Source organism: Capra hircus, chromosome 9, assembly GCF_001704415.2.
Source record: "Capra hircus breed San Clemente chromosome 9, ASM170441v1, whole genome shotgun sequence".
NCBI lineage: Eukaryota > Metazoa > Chordata > Mammalia > Artiodactyla > Bovidae > Capra > Capra hircus.
The window spans coordinates 67471810-67490850 of record NC_030816.1 but is presented as its reverse complement, the minus strand read 5'-3'; positions in this window follow the sequence as shown (position 1 = coordinate 67490850).

Genomic DNA, 19041 nt, shown 5'->3' with positions numbered 1-19041 from the left:
TTTCACATCCATACATGACACTGGAAAAACCATAGCCTTGACTAGACAGACCTTAGTTGGCAAAGTAATGTCTCTGCTTTTGAATATGCTATCTAGGTTGGTCATAACTTTCCTCCCAAGGAGTAAGTGTCTTTAATTTCATGGCTTCAATCACCATCTGCAGTGATTTTGGAGCTAAAAAATAAAGTCTGACACTGTTTCCACTGTTTCCCCATCTATTTCCCATGAAGTGATGGGACCGGATGCCATATTCTTCGTTTCTGAATGTTGAGCTTTAAGTCAACTTTTTCTCTCCACTTTCACTTTCATCAAGAGGCTTTTTAGTTCCTCTTCACTTTCTGCCATAAGGGTGGTGTCATCTGCATATCTGAGGTTATTGATTTTTCTCCCGACAATCTTGATTCCAGCTTGTGTTTTCCAGCCAGCGTGTTTCTCATGGTATTTCACTAACTGTGGATGAATATAGGTTAACAAGCTTAAAATGCAAAATCCCAGTCAGGAAAAAGCAATGATTCACACTTCGAGTTTGATTAGGTGGTTTTTCTGTTTACACTTCTTTGAGATCAGCAGATATGACAGAATGTGAGTTTCATGGAAAAGAAAACTGGAGAGAAAACAGTGATTGTCTTGGAAGTGGAGAGACTTCAGAGGAGGCAGGGAGAAGTCACTCAGCAGAGAAGACAGCAGACTCCTCGGGAGCAGGGAAGGGGAGATCTGGGTAAGGATGAGAAGAGGGTTAGGAGACAGAGGATAAGAACCAAGAAACTGAAGTGAAATGCTGAGTAGCGAAGATGAATTTTATTTATGATCCATTGCCACGTGACTCTCCTTGTGATTAGGTGATGAAGTGCTTTTCCTGGTGGCAATTTAACTGGCAGCTGCCTGGGTTGGGGTGGGGGATAGTGAGAATAGGAGAGGAGAGTGATTGATCCCATCCAGAGGTGCTGGCTAAAGTGAAAGTGAGGAAGAAACCAATGAAAATATCTCAAATTAATGAAGAGACCATGGTAGTTGAAGAATGAATTATCAGAGTACTTCCACAGAAGTCATTTCTTTTTCTTAATTTTATTTTTAAAATTTTATTTTTAACTGAAGGGTAATTGCTTTACAGTATTGTTTTTGTTTCTACCAAACTTCAATATGAATCAGCCATAGGTGTATCATTTCTAACATCTTCATTGGAGAGGGATGTTTCTCAGACCTGATTGTTCCATTTGACTAAACTTAAACTGAAACTCTGTATATGTTGTTGCTATTCAATTGTTCAGCCATGTTTAACTCTTATGACCTATGGACTACAGCCAGCCTTCCCTGTCCTTCACTGTCTTCTGGAGTTTGCTCAAACTCATGTCCATTGAGTCGATGATGCCATCCAACTATATCATCCTCTGTTGCCCCCCTCTCCTCCTGCCCTCAATCTTTCCCAGCATCAGGGTGTTTTCTAAGGAGTCAGCTCTTCACATCAGGTGGCCAAAGTATAGGAACTTCAGCTTCATTATCAGTCCTTCCAATGAATATTCAAGACTGATTTGATCTCCTTGCAGTCCAAGGGACTCTCAAGAGTCTTCTCCAACACCACAGTTCAAAAGCATCAATTCTTGGGCACTCAGCATTCTTTATGGTCCAACTCTCACATCCATATATTATACTAAAAAACCATAACTTTGACTATGTGACTCTGTGTATGTACATCCATCCATAAATATATATGTATGGGTTGCCATTTCCTTCTCAAGCGGATCTTCCCAACCCAGGGATCAAACCCTGGTCTCCCGCGCATAGTAGGCAGATGCTTTACTGTCTGAGCTACCAGGGATGATCTAAATATATATATTATATATATATATATATATATGATAGCTAATACAATGTAATTGTACAATTACTCTCACTTGTAACCTGACTTTAATTTATCAGAGGTTGTTTTTTATAGGTGACTGAAACACAAGCTGGAATCAAGACTGCTGGGAGAAATATCAATAACCTCAGATATGCAGATGACACCACCCTTATGGCAGAAAGTGAAGAGGAACTAAAAAGCCTCTTGATGAAAGGGAAAGAGGAGAGTGAAAAAGTTGGCTTAAAGCTCAACATTCAGAAAAGAAGATCATGGCATCTGGTCCCATCATTTCATGGGAAATAGATGGGGAAACAGTGTCAGACTTTATTTTGGGGGGCTCAAAAATCACTGCAGATGGTGACTGCAGCCATGAAATTAAAAGACGCTTACTCCTTGGAAGGAAAGTTATGACCAGCCTAGACAGTATATTCAAAAGCAGAGACATTACTTTGCCAACTAAAGTCCGTCTAGTCAAGGCTATGGTTTTTCCAGTAGTCACGTATGGATGTGAGATTTGGACTGTGAAGAGGCTGAGCTCCAAAGAATTGATGCTTTTGAACTGTGGTGTTGGAGAAGACTCTTGAGAGTCCCTTGGACTGCAAGGAGATCCAACCAGTCCATTCTGAAGGAGATCAACCCTGGGATTTCTTTGGAAGGAATGATGCTAAAGCTGAAACTTCAGTACTTTGGCCACCTCATGTGAAGAGTTGACTCATTGGAAAAGACTTTGATGCTGGAGGGATTGGGGGGCAGGAGGAAAAAGGGGTATGACCGAGGATGAGATGGCTGGATGGCATCACTGACTCGATGGACGTGAGTCTGAGTGAACTCCAGGAGTTGGTGGATGGACAGGGAGGCCGGGCGTGCTGCAATTCATGGGGTCGCAAAGAGTCGGACATGACTGAGCGACTGAACTGAACTGATAGTTTGTGTTAGTTTTGGGATTTTAAACGTTATTTACTATAATTTTTATGTCAGGGAAGGAGTTGAAAACTGGTGCTTAATTATCTTTAATATCTTATTTTCACATACAGATTACAGTGCTTTTTTAAAAAACTGAACAGTGAAAGGACATTTAATCTTTCAATCTTTACAAATTCCCTGAGGAAAACATTAGTATTTCTATTTTACTAAAAGAAAAAGAAACTGGAGGATCAGATAAGTTGAATAATTAGGTTGCCTAACCCCAAGTGCAGCACTAGCCTCTGAGCCAAAAAATCTGGGCACGGTATCAGGATATCTTTTTGTTGGGCTTCAGGATCATTCTCATCACTGTAGAAAGAGAAAAACGACTTCCCTCTCCCCTCTCTTTGTGACTCTGTTTGAGCTATTTATTCCCATGAGATATTCAGAGGGCACCTGAAGGAGGCAAGCAATTAGTAAATAGTCTTAATTAAGGTAAACAAATACCATATAGAAGGCCCAGAGTTTGATTAAAATTATAAACTACTGGGACTTTCCTGGTGGTCCAGTGGGTTGAAACTTCAGCTTCCAATATAAGGAATGTGATTTTGGTCCCGGGCAGGCAGCTAAAATCCCACACACCTTGTGGCCAAAAAAACAAAATGTTTAAAAAAAAAACAAAAAACAGAACAATATTGTAACACATTCAACAAGGACTTTAAAAATGGTCCACATCAAGAAAAATCTTCTAAAAGAATAAAATTATAACTATTGACTTGTAAAAGAGTAAAAGAGAACCCTAGATTTCTGACAAGTTGGCTATCCACGTGTTTCTGTAGTATCCATGACTGAGGCCTGGCAAATCTTGTCTTCACATTTGTTGTCAAAGAGAAAATTCAGCTCATTGTCTTGCTCTGAAGATTCAGTAAAATCAAAAGAGGTAAAGAGTGTGACTAAATATGATAAAAAATGGAAGAACTCTGTGTCAGATATGAAAACTCAAGGAGGCCCATTATATTCTTACATTGCTGTTTCTCTTAAGCTTCTCAGGGCATGCTAAATTTTTGCAAAAAAAGTCAGGAGGTTTAGAAACCACACAGAGAAACATTCCTTGGAAAGAGGAACTCTTCAATGGTCTAAGATTACAGATCCTTGAATTGGAATGGTATGCAGTTGAGTTTTCCATTCACAGTTCCAGGAAAAAATGGGATTTTTTTCCCATTAAGAATACTGTTATTTAGTTATTTTGAAGTATACAGTACATACATGCTTTTTTTTCCCCTAAAACCACTAGATTTCACAAGAAGCACACATTTGAGTATTTCAAACCTTCTCTGTTGACTTTAGATTAGACCTGAGACAACTGTAGAAAAAATTTCAAGTACAGAACAGAAGCAGATGCATCCATCATATGGCTCATAAAGTGTTTAAATTTACTATTTACTTCTTGACAATGACTCAGCATTCATATCCATAATAAAAAATGCTGCTCAAGAACTGCCAATAAATATTGGAAAGGCTGAACTTTCTAGTTACAGTTCAGTAATTATTTTATCCTGAGGAAACTTTTCTTAAGTCTTGATAGCAAAGAGAAAAGTGCTTTAAAACCTTAAAAGAATCTTAATTAATAAAAATTAATTAGAGCACTGCCCTTTAAATCAATTTTCCTTTTGCTCTACCCAAATGAGTTGCTTAAGATCTCTAAATCTCAGTTTGTTGTTGTTGTTTTAGTTGCTAAGCTGTGTCCAACACTTTGGCGACCCCATGGACGGGAGCTTGCCAGGCTCCTCTGTCCATGGGATTTCCCAGGCAGGAATACTGGAATGGGTTGCCATTTCCTTCTCCAGGCGATCTTCCTGACCTAGGGATCAAACTTGTGTCTCCTGCTTGGCAGGCGGATTCTTTAACACTGAGCCATCTGGGAAGGAAACTAGTAACAGCTCAACCAAAGCATATTCAGTTGCAAAGAAAAACTACTCGGCTCAAAATGGCAAAAGGGAACAAAAAGAATGCATTGACCCTCCAGGATTAGCCATGCATTGGTGTGTCTGGATTCTGGTTTATATGTTGTCACTGCTACAGACTAAAAGTTTCTGTCCCCCACCAAAAACTCATATGCTGAAATTTAATTCTCAATGTGATGGTATTTTGAGGTGTGGTTTGGGGGAGGTGATTAGGTCATGAAAGTCAAGAGGTGACCTCATAAAAGAGACTGCAGAGAGCACCCCTGCCCTTCCTTCCAAGTAAGGACACATCAAGGAAATGACGTCCATGAACTAGGAAGCAGGTTCTCACTAGACAGCAATAGGCCAAGCAACTTGATCTTGGACTTCCCATTCTCGAGAACTAAGAGAAAATTAATTTCTGCTGTTTATAAGCTACCCAGTTTATGGTATTCTGCTATAGCAGCCCGAATAGTCTAAGGACTATGCCAAAACTAATGCCCTGACTCTGCTTTCTCCTGTTAGACCCAACGCTCAGGCAGGTTTTCCTCGTGGGGTGAGATGGCCTCCAACAACTCCAGCTTATATCCAGCGAACTTCAGAAACAGAAGGTCTATTTCTCAATTGTTGCAACAGTAGTCAAATCATCAATTGCCAATGACTCTGATTAGTATGATTTGGATGTTGTGATTGTTTCTGAACCACTCCTTGCAATAAGGAGTTTTGAAGTGTTATTAGCCGGGTCTAGGCCATATGCCCTTCCCATAAATTAGAGGTAGAGCCAACTCCACCAGCAGTTCCTCATAGAAAATCTGGATGGTATGATGATACATAGAGAGTGACTGTGATGATAACCTAATATATGTACATAAGATATTATGCAAACATAAGGATCCTTATTATGCCAGATGTTGATATCTCTAACAGACTCTTTATTGTTCAGTAATGACATCTGAGATGTTGTAACTTGAAACATCTGAGTTCTACATCTTTTGAAGGTCTCTGTTTCAGTTTGCCAAATTCTCCCCTGTAGTTATGGTGGCAAATTCTCATAGAGCTGAGAAAGAAGAAGAGAACCACTAAGTATTATTACCTTTTGCATAAGGATCTGAATTTCTCCAGAAGAATTAGAAAGCCTTTGGCATCCATGTAACAGAGTGTCTTAAATGAGTAGGAGAAAATAGTATGATCTTATTTTGCAGTTACAAAATACTGTAAATGATTCATTCTTTGAACAGTAAATCTGTGTGGAAGCACAAATGCTGACGATTGGTATTGTCTATTTATTTATGCACTTACCTGAAAACTAGCTCTCTGTGAATTGTTGTAGAGACTGGCCAGATGGTCATCAATCCTCCTTCCCATTTGTAGGCAGTCATAGGATCAAATTTAACAGCCTCTTTGTATTGGGCTGAGACCACATGACTCTGTTTATCAATGGAATGTGGGCAGAGGTGATCTGCTTCTCAGCCTAATCCTTTCTTATCTCTCCTTGCTATTCTTTGGAACTCTGCATTCAGATGCTTATATCTTTCCTTTTCTCCTTTGCTTTGTGCTACTCTTTTTTTCACAGCTATTTGTAAGGCCTCCTCAGACAGCCATTTTGCTTTTTTGCATTTCTTTTCCATGGGGATGGTCTTGATCCCCGTCTCCTGTGCAATGTCACGAACCTCATTCCATAGTTCATCAGGCATTCTGTCTATCAGATCTAGTCCCTTAAATCTATTTCTCACTTCCACTGTATAATCATAAGGGATTTGATTTAGATCATACCTGAATGGTCTAGCGGTTTTCCCTACTTTCTTCAATTTAAGTCTGAATTTGGCAATAAGGAGTTCATGATCTGAGCCACAATCAGCTCCCAATCTTGTTTTTGTTGACTGTATAGAGCTTCTCCATCTTTGGCTGCAAAGAAGGGAATACCAGACTACCTGACCTACCTCTTGAGAAATCTGTATGCAGGTCAGGAAGCAACAGTTAGAACTGGACATGAAAAACCAGACTGGTTCCAAATAGGAAAAGGAGTACATCAAGGCTGTATACTGTCACCTTGCTTATTTAACTTCTATGCAGAGAACATCATGAGAAACGCTGGGCTAGAATAAGCCCAAGCTGGAATCAGGATTGCCGGGAGAAATATCAATAACCTCAGATATGCAGATGACATCACCCTTATGGCAGAAAGCGAAGAGGAGCTAAAAAGCCTCTTGATGAAAGTGAAAGAGGAGAGTGAAAAAGTTGGCTTAAAGCTCAACATTCAGAAAACGAAGATCATGGCATCTGGTCCCATCACTTCATGGCACATAGTTGGGGAAACAGTGGAAAGTGTCAGACTTTATTTTGGGGGTTCTAAAATCACTGCAGATGGTGATTGAAGCCATGAAATTAAAAGATGCTTACTCCTTGGAAGGAAAGTTATGACCAACCTAGATAGCATATTCAAAAGCAGAGATATTACTTTGCCAACAAAGGTCCATCTAGTCGAGGCTATGGTTTTTCCAGTGGTCATGTATGGATGTGAGGGTTGGACTGTGAAGAAAGCTGAGCACTGAAGAATTGATGCTTTTGAACTGTGGTGTTGGAGAAGACTCTTGAGAGTCCCTTGGACCACAAGGAGGTCCAACCAGTCCATCTTAAAGGAGATCAGTCCTAGGTGTTCATCGGAAGGACTGATGCTAAAGCTGAAACTCCAGTACTTTGGCCACCTCATGCGAAGAGCTGACTCATTGGAAAAGACTCTGATGCTGGGAGAGATTGGGGGCAGCAGGAGAAGGGGACGGCAGAGGATGAGATGGCTGGATGGCATCACCGACTCAATGGACATGAGTCTGAGTGAACTCCGGGAGTTGGTGATGGACAGGGAGGCCTGGCGTGCTGCGATTCATGGGGTTGCAAAGAGTCGGACACAACTAAGTGACTGAACTGAACTAACTGAGGCCTAATCCTTAAAATATCTTGAGCAACTCTTCAGCCCTATCACCAAATGTGACACCCTCAGAAGTCATCTATAAGATAGCCGATTTTTAAGACTGTAGGAGCCTGAATCATTGAGCTAGCAGGAGCTCTGACAAGGGGAAACCACTAGATCAACTTTGAAATGTTTCAAAAGAGTGAATTTTTATTGTATTAAGTCTATGATTTGGGTTTTTTTTTTTTTTTTAACAACTAGCTTAACAGAATGAGCAAGTCTGGAAAAAAAAAAGTCAATGTCACTAATAATAACACTGCTTCAGATCCAGCAAATTTATGTAGAAGAACATGAATTTACAATAGCAGCAACTGATTCAGCCTTCTCTAGACCTTAGAGGAAGTGTTCCTTGTCTTTTCTATCTTCAGAATGAAAACAGCTGCAGAAATCGTTACCAAATTTGACTTCATTATTTATGCATTTTTTAAATCATAAAAATACTATGCACCAAGATTTTGCTAAAAACTGACAGTGTACCTACAAACTCTCAAAAACAAGATATACAAATTGAATCCATCATCTTTCCCTATACCTTTGAAGGACATCATCATCTATCTAATCAGCCAGGCCAAAAATACAGGATCATTCTTAATTCTTATTTCTCTTTAACTGGGCCCTGTAGACCTTGTTGTTGTTGTTTAGCTGCTTAGTCACGCCTGACTCATTTACGACCCCATGGGCTATAGCCCATCAGACTCCTCCGGAATGCATAGCCATTCGCTTCTCCAGGAGATCTTCCCCCACCCAGGGGAAGTCTTCAAGTCTCCTGCATTGTAGGCAGATTCTTTACTGTCTGAGTCACCAGGGAAGCTCTCCATAATTCTTTAATCTGTATATTTCTCTCCCTTCTCATCATCTCTCTTTGGAAACCTTTGTGACTCTGGATTAGACAAGGATTTCTTAGATATGACACAGGCATTGTCCATAAAAGAAGAAATGGAAAAGTGAAACTTCATCAAAAGAGAAAGAAAAACAAGCCACAGACAGATAGAAAATATTTGTAAATCAGATAATTAATAAAAATTATATCCAGAATACTTAAAGAACTCTCAAAACTCAACAATAAGAAATAATTCATTTTTTAAATAAATGAGTCAAAATTCTGAACAGACACTTTACAGCTAATCAGCATATGAAATGATGCTCAGAGACATAATTCATTAGAGAAATGCAAGTTAAAACCACAATAGCGTGCCACTACAGACCCATTACAATGGTTAAAATTAAAGGACTGACCATGCCCAATGTTAGCAAGGATGTGGCAGAATAACAATTCTCATAAAATGATAATGGGAATGGAAAATATTTGGAAAATATTTTGACAGTTTCTTAAGAAGTTAAATGTATACCAACCACACGATCCAGACATTTTAGTCCTAGGTATTTACTCAAGAGAAATAATATCATGTATTTCTTCCAAAACCTCTACATGAATGTTCATAGAAGCTTTATTTGTAATAAATAAAAAACTACAAACCATTTAAATGTCCATTAACAGGTGAATAGATAATAATGAAAATACAATCAGCATTGACAAAAAATGAACTACTGATGTATATGACTGTTCATGGGGTTCTCAAGGCAAGAATATTGAAGTGGCTTGCCATTCCCTTCTCCAGAACAGTATGAAAAGGCAAAATGATAGGATACCAAAAGAGGAACTCCCCAGGTCATTAGGTGCCCAATATGCTACTGGAGATGAGTGGAGAAATAACTCCAGAAAGAATGAAGGGATGGAGCCAAAGCAAAAACAATAACCAGTTTTGGATGCGACTGGTGATAGGAGTAAGATCCATGCTGTAAAGAGCAATATTGCATAGGAACCTGGAATGTCAGGTCTATGAATCAAGGCAAATTGAAAGTGGTCAAACAAGAGATGGCAGGAGTGAACGTTGACATTCTAGGAATCAGCGAACTAAAATGGACTGGAATGGGTGAATTTAACTCAGATGACCATTATATCTACTACTGCGGGCAGGAATCCCTCAGAAGAAATGGAGTAGCCATCATGGTCAACAAAAGAGTCCAAAATGCAGTACTTGGATGCACTCTCAAAAACGACAGAATGATCTCTGTTCATCTCCAAGGCAACCATTCAATATCACAGTAATCCAAGTCTATGCCCCAACCAGTAATGCTGAAGAAACTAAAGTTGAATGGTTTTATGAAGACCTACAAGACCTTTTAGAACTAACACCCAAAAAAGATGTCCTTTTCATTATAGGGGACTGGAATGCAAAAGTAGGAAGTCAGGAAACACCTGGAGTAACAGGCAAATTTGGCCTTGGAGTATGGAATGAAGCAGGGCAAAGACTAATGGAGTTTTGCCAAGAAAATGCACTGGTCATAGCAAACACCCTCTTTCAGCAACACAAGAGAAGATTCTACACATGGACATCACCAGATGGTCAACACCGAAATCAGATTGATTATATTCTTTGCAGCCAAAGATGGAGAAGCTCTATACAGTCAACAAAAACAAGATTGGGAGCTGATTGTAGCTCAGATCATGAACTCCTTATTGCCAAATTCAGACTTAAATTGAAGAAAGTAGGGAAAACTGCTAGACCATTCAGGTATGATCTAAATCAAATCCCTTATGATTACACAGTGGAAGCGAGAAATAGATTTAAGGGCCTGGATCTGATAGACAGAATGCCTGATCAACTATGGAATGAGGTTCATGACATTGCACAGGAGACAGGGATCAAGACCATCCCCATGGAAAAGAAATGCAAAAAAGCAAAATGGCTGTCTGGGGAGGCCTTACAAATAGTTGTGAAAAGAAGAGAGGTGAAAAGCAAAGGAGAAAAGGAAAGATATAAGCATCTGAATGCAGAGTTCCAAAGAATAGCAAGAAGAGATAAGAAAGCCTTCTTCAGTGATCAGTGCAAAGAAATGGAGGAAAAGAACAGAATGGGAAAGACTAGAGATCTCTTCAAGAAAATTAGAGATACCAAGGGAACATTTCATGCAAAGATGGGCTCGATAAAGGACAGAAATGGTATGGACCTAACAGAAGCAGAAGACATTAAGAAGAGGTGGCAAGAATACACGGAAGAACTGTACAAAAAAGATCTTCACGACCCAGATTATCATGATGATGTGATCACTAATCTAGAGCCAGACATCTTGGAATGTGAAGTCAAGTGGGCCTTAGAAAGCATCACTACCAACAAAGCTAGTGGAGGTGATGGAATTCCAGTTGAGCTATTTCAAATCCTGAAAGATGATGCTGTGAAAGTGCTGCACTCAGTAAGTCAGCACATTTGGAAAACTCAGCAGTGGCCACAGGACTGGAAAAGGTCAGTTTTCATTCCAATCCCAAAGAAAGGCAATGCCAAAGAATGCTCAAACTACCACACAATTGCACTCATCTCACATGCTAGTAAAGTAATGCTCAAAATTCTCCAAGCCAGGCTTCAGCAATACGTGAACCTTGAACTCCCTGATATTCAAGCTGGTTTTAGAAAAGGCAGAGGAACCAGAGATCAAATTGCCAACATCCCCTGGATCATGGAAAAAGCAAGAGAGTTCCAGAAAAACATCTATTTCTGCTTTATTGACTATGCCAAAGCCTTTGACTGTGTGGATCACAAGAAACTGTGGAAAATTCTGAAAGAGATGGGCATACCAGACCACCTGACCTGCCTCTTGAGAAATCTGTATGCAGGTCAGGAAGCAACAGTTAGAACTGGACATGGAACAACAGACTGGTTCCAAATAGGAAAAGGATTACGTCAAGGCTGTATATTGTCACCCTGCTTATTTAACTTCTATGCAGAGTACATTATGAGAAACGTTGGACTGGAAGAAACACAAGCTGGAATCAAAATTGCCGGGAGAAATATCAATAACCTCAGATATGCAGATGACACCACCCTTATGGCAGAAAGTGAAGAGGAGCTAAAAAGCCTCTTGATGAAAGTGAAAGAGGAGAGTGAAAAAGTTGGCTTAAAGCTCAACATTCAGAAAACATAGATCATGGCATCTGGTCCCATCACTTCATGGGAAATAGATGGGGAAACAGTGGAAACAGTCAGACTTTATTTTGGGGGGCTCCAAAATCACTGCAGATGGTGACTGCAGCCATGAAATTAAAAGACGCTTACTCCTTGGAAGAAAAGTTATGACCAACCTAGATAGTATGTTCAAAAGCAGAGACATTACTTTGCCGGCTAAGGTCTGGCTAGTCAAGGCTATGGTTTTTCCAGTTGTCATGTATGAATGTGAGAGTTGGACTGTGAAGAAGGCTGAGCTCCAAAGAATTGATGCTTTAGAACTGTGGTGTTGGAGAAGACTCTTGAGAGTCCCTTGGACTGCAAGGAGATCCAACCAGTCCATTCTGAAGGAGATCAGCCCTGGTATTTCTTTGGAAGGAATGATGCTAAAGCTGAAGCTCCAGTACTTTGGCCACCTCATGCAAAGAGTTGACTCATTGGAAAAGACTCTGAATTTGGGAGGGATTGGGGGCAGGAGGAGAAGGGGACGATCGAAGATGAGATGGCTGGATGGCATCACTGACTCGATGGACGTGAGTCTGAGTGAACTCTGGGAGTGGTGATGGACAGGGAGGCCTGGCGTGCTGCGATTCATGGGGTCTCAAAGAGTCAGACACGACTGAGCAATGAACTGAACTGAACTGATGCATATGACAACACAAAACAATATTTATATCCTTGGAAAATGCTCTACAGTTTGCTAATATTGTGAATTTCCTGAATATATGGTGCTGTGAACTGAATATATCCTCCCCCAAATTGACACGTTGAAGCCTTAATTACGAATGTGGTGGTATTTGGAGGTAAGAGTCTTTGGGAGGCAATCAGGTCAAGAGGGTAGAGCCCCTATGATTGGTATTAGTGCCTTTATAAGAAAAGACACAAAAGAGATGACCTCTCTCTCCGTCATGTGCGGCTAAAGTGAGAAGGCATCCTTTGCAAAGCAGGAACAAGATGGAGCCAGGAACTGAATTGGGCAGCACCTTGAATTTGGACTTCCCAGCTTCCAAAACTGAAAATAAATTTCTTTTTTAAGTCATCCAGTCTATGGAATTTTTGTTGCAGCAGCTGGAATTGACTAAGATATATGGATAGACTCATCTCATGATAATGTCACTGTCATATTGTAATGCTTACGCAGCCTGGACCAGGGGATGACAATCTCTTTAGATGAAGGGCTAGAGAGAAAATGTTTTAGGCTCAGAAGACCAGATTGTCGCTGTCACAACTATTCAGCTCTGACCTTACAGCACAAAGGCAGCCACAGACAATACATAAATGAATGCGGGTGGCGGTGACCCAACAAATCTTTATGTACGATAACAGACAGTGAGTGAATTTGGCCCTCTGGTTTAGATTACTAGCACTGATGTGAGTCTTTGAAAGTTCCCCTTCCTTGATGAGCTGGATCCTACTGGCCATTTGCCTGACATTGATCCTGGGTGTCCAGAATGACATAATGGATCTCAGCCATCTCTGTGGTGCCAAGAAGCCTGACTTATCTAGGGACTTTTCCAGGGTCAGTGAACAGGTTCTTTATTTCACAAGATGCCAAAAGTCCATGAGAAGTATGGTGGATTAAATGTGACTGCAATTTTCTTTGTCACTACCATGGACTATTCCTCTTGAATCTGAGCTGGCCCTGTGACAACTTTAACCAGTAGAATGTGATGAAAGTGATAACTGTACAGTTCTGTGCCTAAACCATAAGAGGACATAGGAATATTCTGATCTGGTAATTTGGGAGTCCTGAGTCACTATGTAAGTCACCTTTTTATCCTATGAAGATACCATAAGGGGAGATCAGATGGTAAACACATGTGAAGAGCTAGAGGTCCTGAGACTAGATGGAAAGAGAGACACATCGAACCATTCTAGCATCCAAAGTTAAGTTCAGGTTTCATCCATCCTAACTGAGACATCAGAGTGGGGCATCTGGGGTGTTCTAGCCAAGTCAAGCCACAGATAACTGCAGACTCAGCTAAAGTTACGTGGAACGGAACTGCCTAGATTATCCCAGTCAATCAAAATAATAAAATAAAAACTACTAAGTTTAATTAGCTGAAACAAGGGGATAAAAAAACTGAATGAGACTTCCACAATTGAATGAAAGGATTAGAGTAGTTTAGTGACTCTTGAAGTAGATTCTGTAGGATGCCTACAGGTGTCCACAAAATAAAAGCATAAGCAGTTCATGTTCAAATAAGATTGAAAACCACTTTGGGCATCAAAATTAAACAGTTTTTTTTTTTTTACTGCAGAACTTCTCAGAGGTTTTTAAAGTGCACATTTAATAACAAACATCATGAAACTCCAAGAGGAGGATGTAAAATCTCCTTGTGACTTTTTAAAGGCGTATTTATTCACATCCCAAGGGCTTCCCTGATAGCTTAGTTGGTAAAGAATCTGCATGCAAAGGAGGAAACCCTGGTTTGATTCCTGGGTTGGGAATATCCACTGGAGAAAGGATAGGTTACCCACTGCAGTATTCTTGGGCTTCCCTTGTGGCTCAGCTGGTAAAGAAACTGCCTGCAATGCAGAAGACCTGGGTTTGTTCCCTGAGTTGGGCAGATCCCCTGGAGAAGGGAAAGGCTACCCACTCTACTATTCTGGTCTGGAGAATTCCATGGACCGTAAAGACCATGGTTTCGCAAAGAGTTGGACATGACTGAGCAACTTTCACTTTATTCACATCCTGAGGAAGAATTCCCAGAAGATATGACGTCTAAGCTGTGTCCTGACCAATAAATAAAGACCGGACCATGCTGGACAAGATAGTCTCAGCCTATTTCCAGCTCCACAATGTCATTATCTAGGTTCCATTATGCAATGGTCTCTTAGCATTATTAGGGCTCTAATACAAGCTCGCAGGAGAGTGAGCTCATGGAGTTCCTGATGGATAGCCTCTCACAGTCTTCACTGAGTTCCACTCATTATAGATAAAGGCTTCTGCTTGAAGCCACCCTAATACTTTTGACCTCCAATCTTAATCAATGCCTTGGAATGAAAATATGGTCACCTAGGATAGAAGATAAAACCCAAGTCATGATCTAAGGTGTGAGACCTCAGTAAAAACTTTATTAATTTTTCTCATTTGCTATCATATTTCAGTGGCTCAAAGAATCTGTCTGTAATGCGAGAGACCTGGGTTCGATCCCAGGGTGAGGAAGATCCCCTGGGGAAGGGAATGACAACCCACTCCAGTATTCTTGCCTGGAGAGTTCCATGGACAGAGGCTACAGTTCATGGGGTTGCAAAGAGTCAGACATGACTGAGGAACTAACACTTTCACACTTTCAAAATAATATCTCTCCAATGACTCTGGTCCCTCAGTTTGAAAATAGGCTCAATCAGCTTTTCTTTTTTGAACAAATAAAACAAAGATGAAAACAGCATAATACTATCCAATCTCATTTACTTGTTAGGATATTCTCTTACCTGCTTTACTCAACATCTCAGCACGGGGACTTCCCTGGTGGTCCAGTGGTTAAGAATCCTCCTTGCAATGCAGCAGATGTGAGTTCGACCCCTTGTGGGGGAATTAAGATCATAAACACCACAAGCCATAAGGCCGTGCACCACAACTAGAGAGAAGGCTGTGCACCACAAGGAAAGATCCTGCATGCTGCAACTAAGACCCAACGCAGCCAAATAAATAAAATATATATATAAAGAAATCTCACCACCAAATTTTTTGAGTTAGTTGTCCACACAGTTTGCGTGTGTCTTCTCTCTTCCCACTTATTCCACCACCTACTACAATTTGGCCCTCTCATCTCATTTTCAGCTCCTTTTAAAAACGGCACCTATTCTCAGGTGAGTTCATCCAGTTTGAAGCTTCCAACTCTTACCTACTAGAGCAAAGAGGGTTCATATTATCTATACTCTACCCACCTCCAAGCCAAACCTATATTGTCAGCTATCTATTTCTACCTGAATATCACGCAGGTATAAAGAAACTTCTCCATCCCCAACAACCATATCAAACCTGTTCAAGTACTTATTCACTGATTCAACTAACATTTGCTGAGCATTACTCAGATGGTAAAGAATCTGCCTGCAGTGCAGGAGACCTGGGTTCAATCCCTGGGTCAGGAAGATCTCCTGGAAAAGGAAATGGCAACCCACTCCAGTATTCATGCCTGGAGAATCCCATGGACAGAGGAGTCTGGCAGGCTACAGTCCATGCGGAAGCAGAGTTGGAGATGACTGAGCGACAACCACACATACTCTGAGTGAAAACCTTTGCTGGATGTTAGATTCTGACTGTGATCAGGACTGTATCCTTGGGGAGCTTATAGTCCAGTGGTGGAGACAGATAAATTGTTGCTGTTGTTCAGTCACTAAGTCGTGTTCCACTCTTCACAACCCCGTGGACTGCAGCACACCAGCCTTCCCTGTCCTCTACTATTTTCTGGAGTTTGCTCAAGTTCATATTCATTGAGTTGGTGATACTGTCTAACCATCTCACCCTCTGCCACCCTCTTCTCGCTTTCAGTCTTTCTTAGCATCAGGGTCTTTTCCAATGAGTCTGCTCTTCACATTAGGTGGCCAAAGTATTGGAGGTTCAGTATCACTCCTTCCAATGAATAGTTAGGGTTGATTTCCTTTAGAATTGACTGGTTTGATCTTCTAGAAGTTCAAGGGACTCTCAAGGGTCTTCTCCAGCACATAATACAAAAGCATCAATTCTCTGACTCTCAGCCTTCTTTATGGTCCAATTCTCACATTCATATCTCACCACTGGAAAAACCATAGCTTTGACTAGACAGGCTTTTGTTGGCAGAGTGATGTCTTTGCTTTTTAATATGCTGTCCAGGTTTGTCATTGATAAATAACCAAGTTTTCCACTTATGGGGGAAACACGGGTTTCTATATGAGCACCAGGGAGGGACCCTTCATTCAGCTTGGAGAGATTGTAGGGGGACTAGAGAAGGGTGATATAAAGGCCTTCCAGGGATGAAAAGAATTCTCATCTTTGAGGATAGATAGGGCAGATAAAGAAGAGAAGAGCAGCCATCCAGAGGAAGTGTCTTATAGGCAGAATTATAGGGAAGAGACTAAGTCACATACTCATGGACCAGCAAGTCGTTCTGCATGGCTGGACCAGTGAATGATGGTGGTGAGAAGCCAGAGAGGACGTTCAGGTGCAGGATTAACTGCCTTTACAGAACCCCAAATCACTGACTGCCTTGGTACTGTGCAGCAACTACATGTTTTGTTTTTGTGTTTTCCTTCCAGATGAAACATTTTAAACACATATGCATGTTTCTAATAAAGTTAAATAGGCTTCTATCCTGTGACCTAGCAATTCTACTCTCAGGTATTTACTTAAGAGAAAGAAAAACGACATATCATGTCCACACAAACACTTGTACGAGGCTGTTCAAGACCACCTTATTCATAATGGCCCTAAACTGGAAAGAACTCAAATGTCTGTCGATGGGAGAATGAATAAACAAATTGTGGTATGTTTATGTAATGGAATCATAGTCAGTCATAAAACAGAGCAAATTACCAAGACATACAACATGGTTGATTCTCAGAATCACTATGCTGAGCAAAGACAGACAGACACAGACCCCATTCGTATAAATTCCAAGAAGAGGTAACATATATTATGGTGACAGAAATCAAAAAATGATTTCTCTGGGTGTTAGGGTGAATAGAGAAGGGAAAATTGATGGGAAAGAGACAAAGGGAATTTCCTGGGGTGGCGGATATATCCTTCCTCCCATTTTAGGTGGTGGTTTAGTTCAGTTCAGTTCAGTTGCATCAGTCGTGTCTAACTCTTTGCGACCCCATGAATCGCAGCACGCCAGGCCTTCCTGTCCATCACCACTCCCAGAGTTCACTCAGACTCACGGTCATCGAGTCCATGATGCCATTCAGCCATCTCATCCTCTGTTGTCCCCTTCTTCTCCTGCCTCCAATCCCTCCCAGCATCAGAGTCTTTTCCAGTGAGTCAACTCTTACCATGAGGTGGTCAAAGTACTGGAGTTTCAGCTATAGCATCATTCCTTCCAAAGAACACCCAGGACTGATCTCTTCTGAATGGACTGGTTGGACCTCCTTGCAGTCCAAGGGACTCTCAAGAGTCTTCCCCAACACCACAGTTCAAAAGCATCAATTCTTTGGCGCTTAGCTTTCTTCACAGTCCAACTCTCACATCCATACATGACCATTGGAAAAACCATAGCCTTGACTATGAACTTTTGTTGGCAAAGTAATGTCTCTGCTTTTGAATATGCTATCTAGGTTGGTCATAACTTTCCTTCCAAGAAGTAAGCATCTTTTAATTTCATGGCTGCAGTCACCATCTGCAGTGATTTTGGAGCCCCAAAAATAAAGTCTGACACTGTTTCCACTGTTTCCCCATCTATTTCCCATGGAGTGATGGGACCAGATGCCATGATCTTAGTTTTCTGAATGGAAAAACTCACCGAGTTATACACTATGATCTGTGCAGTCTACTGAATGGTAATTATACTTCTATTTTTTTAAAAATGCAAAAGAATACTTATTTCAAAAGTCTAAGAGTAACAAGACTGTTTGCTCATAGAAAAGCTGCTCAAGTCTTGCCGTGTGGCTCATTACAATATAACAACACCAAAATAAAATTTCAAAAGTCTTGAAGAGAAATATAAATACAAACAAGGTGCAAAAAGTTTATTCAAACAGATGAAAAAGCATAAATACTTCATTCTACCTGAAATTTGATAGACATTTTGGAAATTTTCAACTAAAAAAATCTGAGAAATCAATGACTTTTGATACGGACATCCCGGAAGAGTACTTCTTTTGTCACCTATGAATTAATTTATGAAAGCTCTGAGAAAAAAATCCAGATGAAAATTAATGAACTATAAAATAAAACTGAGTAATAAAATCAATACAAATTCTTTTGTCATCAAGAAGTAAATTATAACAAAAACAGTTTCAGATAATAAAAAGAGTAATAATTCTTTAAGAAGAGACAGGTTTTAAACAAGCTCTTTATTCTTTGAAAATCTAATGACTGAAGAGGAGTGAATCACTCAAACTCATTGGAAAAATATTTAAATGTCTTTCAAATTAAACACATAATACTGGCATTGATGGAGTCAAAATCAAATTTACAATATACCATTATAAAAAGGACACGAATGACTAGCTGATTCACAAGTATCATCAACTGAAAGAGTATTTAAAATTATTCATTTATAGGAAAACTTGCAGTGCCTTGAAATCTTACAGCTCTTACAGTTTATGTAAGAAGGAAACTTGATTGAGATTTTTCTCTACTTGACAACAATTCTGAAAATTTACTTTTAATTATGACTAAGTTGTGAACCAGAAAGAAAACAAGTTTTGATCAAGATTATTAGAGGAATGCATACCAGAAGA